Below are 4,611 nucleotides of genomic sequence, written 5' to 3'. Positions count from 1 at the left end.
CCCACCCCCATCCCTCTCTAACCCAGCCCCTCTCTCTGCTCCCTTCTCTTCCACTCGCTCTCCTCCCCCTTCGCTCCCTCTCGTCGTGGTCGCCTCCCTCCCCCCCCCTCTCCTCCTCCCTCTCTCCGGCTCGGTGGAGAGGGTGAGCTGGGAGCATGACTACTCAGACACATCACCTGGAGAGATGCGACGTCTCTGATGGAGCTTCTTTCAGGAGAAGGAAATTAGAGATCTGCGAAGACGCCGCGGACACTCGAATCTCGAGGCGACGGTATTCCAGCGCGCGTGTTGTGAGGGGAGAGGGGGAGAGGAGGAGGAGGAAGGATGGGAGCAGAGTGTCTTTGAGGACTCTCTAATGTCAACAAAGTGGTCCCTTCCGGGAGAAATACTGCTGGCTGGGAACATTGCAGGGGTGTAGCTGTATCTCAGAGGTCAGAGGTCAAAACGGAGGATGCTGGGAATCGTGGGAAAGAACGAGCAGGGAGGACGAGAGGAGGAACTGTCTTCTCTGTCGCTCTAGCTGTGGTCCTGATCATCAGACAGACAGGAAGACAGACAGACAGACACATCCATGTTTTGAATGTTGCATGTTTGGCCTTGACTTCTACAAGCAGTGCAGTGATGATGTCACCGCACTCGTGGCGTCTGGGGCGGACATGATGGAAAACACCTGTCAATCAAACACAAATAGTGTGTCTTCCTGTGTGTATGTGCGTGTGTGCATGCATGAGTGTATGTGAATGGGCGTGCGTATGTGTACTGGTGTTTGTGTCTATGTGTGTATGTCTGTGTGAATGTGTGTTTGTGTGTGTGCATGTTTTTCTATGTGTGTGTACGTGTATGTTTGTGCATGTGTGTTTGTGTGTGTGTGTGTGCATGTGTGTGGGTGTGTTTGTGTGTGCATGTGTGTGTGCGTGTATGTTTGTGTATGTGTGTGTGTGTGTGTGTGTATATTTGTGTATGTGTTTGTGTGTGCATGTGTGTGTGCGTGTATGTTTTGTGTATGTGTGTGTGTGTGTGTGTGTATATTTGTGTATGTGTTTGTGTGTGTGTGCAATCGTTAATCACCTCTTCCTCCTCCAGGGAGGGAGGTTATCAGAGTTAGTATTCGTCTCACGGTGTGGATGTGACCAGGAGATAAACCACCTCTACACACCATTACCTCTGTCCCCCTCCTCCCCCTCACTCCTCCTCCCCCCTCAGTCTCCCTCCTTCCTCTCCCCGCTCTCCCCATCCCTCCTTCCTCCCCCTTCTCCCCCCTCGGTCCAGTTTAATCACCATCAAGACGTTGCTGCTCCTCATTTAGACAACAGTCAGAGCTACAGAGCGCTTTGTCATGCCACGTCGCTATGTTACTGTAACATCTTGCTATGCTACGCTAACGTCCACAAATGGCTTCCTTCCCCACCCAGCTATATGCTACTGTGTCAAATACCCCCCAAGATGTCCGCCTCGCAGAGATACTGACACTCATATGATCAGCATGGCCCTCCTCCTGTGTCCCTTTGGTGAAAATATCACATTTCACTCCAGAGTTTGGAGCTAATCGTCCGCAGCACAATGCAGCAAAACAGCTATTGGCCATTACGGTCGGGATGGGGCGATTACAGAACATTCAAAGATGCCGTGAACGTTCCGGAACGAGAAGAAAAGCTCATATGAGGAAATAGCTTTCATGTTTAGGGTGTGGAAAAGTGTGATAGTGTGGTGTGTGACTGTGGCGTGTGTGTGTGACTGTGTGCATGTGTGTGTGTGTGTGTGCGCAAACCGTGTGTACGCTTGTGTGTGTCTGCGCCTGTGTGTGTGTGACTGTGTGTCCCTGTGAATGTGTGTGACTGCGTGTGTATGTGTGTGACCGCGCCGTTGTGCTTGTGTGTGTGTGCCTGTGGTTGCTTCCTGTTTTGTGTGTGTGCATTGGAGACCCTGAGAGTAATTGCCTTTGCAGTTTTCTGTATATACTTTTTTAAATGGATGAAATAGCATAGCAACATGCACAGCCTTGATACAAGCAAGACTCAAGCCCCCTGGCAACACGTAACAACGCATAACAACCTTGTTCGTACCACCACCGCAAACTGTTGTTGTTTACTTGTATGCTTTGTTAAAGAATAATGACACACCCTGACCTGATGTGCCATTTATATTTATACCAAAAAATGCTTTTCTGGTGAGAAGTTTACCAGCAAATTACAAAAGATAACACTTTCACAGTATAACACTAACCATAAGGGTTTAACTCAAAACATGGGTTTTCCTTTAAGGAGCCTTTTGGGACCACTGTGTGCTTCTCTGCAGTCATGCGCTAACTCTTTAAGCTAAAGCCCAGGGAGTGGCCAAGCAACACAGTCATGAATCCCACCTCCATTACACCTCTATCAGTCAACCTGCGCCCATGCCTGATGCTTGATGACCCGCATACAAGTTTGAGCTGGATGGAAACTCCAGGAGCTCCAGAGAGAAGCTGGGCTCTGAACCTTCTCAACCCACAGATCCGCTCCCATCCCTGGGGAGAGCCGTGACACAGCATGGGGTCCCGGACCCGTTGGGATGACCTGTCCTCTGGTTCCCAGGCTCCCCTTGTCCATAAGCGGACAAGTCGGCTGGCGAGGGGGCCAGGGTCGGGTCGGGATCGACGTTCTGCTCAAGGGGATTTGGACCGCCGCCCGGCCACAGCTGTTGTCGCGACAACCGCACCAGAAGCCCAAAGCCGTTGACAAACAACAGCGCAGAGAACTCAAAAACTGATAAGGATTCACATCAAATGTCTTATTACCGATGTGCTTAGATCCCTTGACTATGGCTACATAACTGATTAAACGGCCTGTTGCTAAAATCAAATGGTGATGTTCTGCACGTGTGGTAACATTAAGTTAACAGGAATGATACACAAACGATTTCTACTGTATTTCTAGTGGATTTATGCGTGCATCTTTGTAATGTTCCCGTATCTAACAAAGCCAGGACTGTTGTTTGAACAAACAAGGGTTGAAGCAAGCCGATGAGATGACAGAGGACGTTTGGAAGGTGGAACCATGTTCTAATGTCTGAGTTCTTTGTTTGCAGCCAATGTTTTCATCCACAGCAACCATATCTTATCAACGGCCAGCTCAAAATAACTTGTCTGTGTGCTGAAACAGAGCGAAAGGTTTACAGAGAGCTGCCAAAGCTAACATCCATTTCCTTGAGAAACAAAAAACGTCAACAAGCAAATGGAATCTTGACTCGCTCCGCTACAGACAAAGGTCAAAGTTCAGATATGTCATTTTGCTTTGGAGTGCCGTTAAAGACAAACATGCAGCAAACACACACACACACACGCATATATGAAATGCCAAGGATTGGGTCTGCTTCATTCAAATCTCATCGGTTCACATCACAGAAATAATAACTCCATAACTGAGCCAGGATGTCATTCATTAAAAACTAACGAACTTCCGAAATCAACTGATAGAGGTGCTGAGCAGAACTAGGAGATTATTCTAGTACCAGGATATTATTCTAGAAACTACAAGAGCATTATAGAACCAGGAGATGAATGGAGAACCAGGAAATGATTCTAGAATATCTGATCCCACTGCCTACACACACCCCTCCCCCCACGATCTCTCTCGCCTCAGAGAGCTTCCAATCTGGACCTGCGCGCCTATAGGGCTGCTGGTGGAATGCAAACCAAGTTTAGATTGATTTTAAATTCCATGAATAATCGAGGTAAGAGAGTTTGTGTTAATGAAATAGAGATGAAATGCTGGCGGAGCATTGTAGCAGCCACGAGGATGAATAAGGAGTGCTGCGGACACCTTGGCTCACCTTGGCCTTCGTTCATGTACCCTCTACAGCAGATCTACTGGGAGGAGGCAGCTGTCTACAGGTCCACAAACACAGCATTATTCTTATTAGTAGTTGTAGTAATATGATTATTATTACAGTGCTTCAAAGAGGAAGTAAACAATCGGCGGGCTGATAAAAGGGGAGAGTAATTACTCTGTCTTTCTGATCTACATGGAAATGAGCTCGGAACCCTGGAGATCAGAGGGAAGTTTAGATGGTCAGATGATGCTGCAGTGGTGGGGAGGGCGAGATAGGGGTAAGGGGGGGGGGTGGTGGATTAGATAGAGGTAAATTGGAGAGTGGGGGTGTAAATAGTGGTAAGATGGAGGGTGGGGGGGGGGTTGATAGGGGAAAAATGAAGGGTGGGGGTAGATAGGGGTAAGATGAAGGGTGGGGGGGTAGATAGGGGTCAAATGGAGGGTAGATAGGGGTAAGATAGGAGGGGGGGTAGATATGGGTAAGATGGGGGGGTAGATAGGGGTAAGATAGGAGGGTGGTAGATAGGGGTAAGATGGGGGGGTAGATAGGGGTAAGATGGAGGGGGTAGATATGGGTAAGATAGGAGGGGGGTAGATATGGGTAAGATGGGGGGGGGGGAAGATATGGGTAAGATGGGGGGGTAGATAGGGGTAAGATGGAGGGGGGGGTTGATAGGGGTAAAGGGTAGGGGAGAGTGCAGGGGTATAGGGTTAAGATGGAAGAGAGGGAGAGCGACAGGGGGTAAATGGGGTTAGGAGTGGGGAAGGGGGGGGGGGGGCAAATCCTACTGCCCCCTTTTCAGAA

This window comes from Osmerus mordax, chromosome 18, assembly GCF_038355195.1.
Source record: "Osmerus mordax isolate fOsmMor3 chromosome 18, fOsmMor3.pri, whole genome shotgun sequence".
NCBI lineage: Eukaryota > Metazoa > Chordata > Actinopteri > Osmeriformes > Osmeridae > Osmerus > Osmerus mordax.
This window is presented reverse-complemented; position numbering follows the sequence as displayed.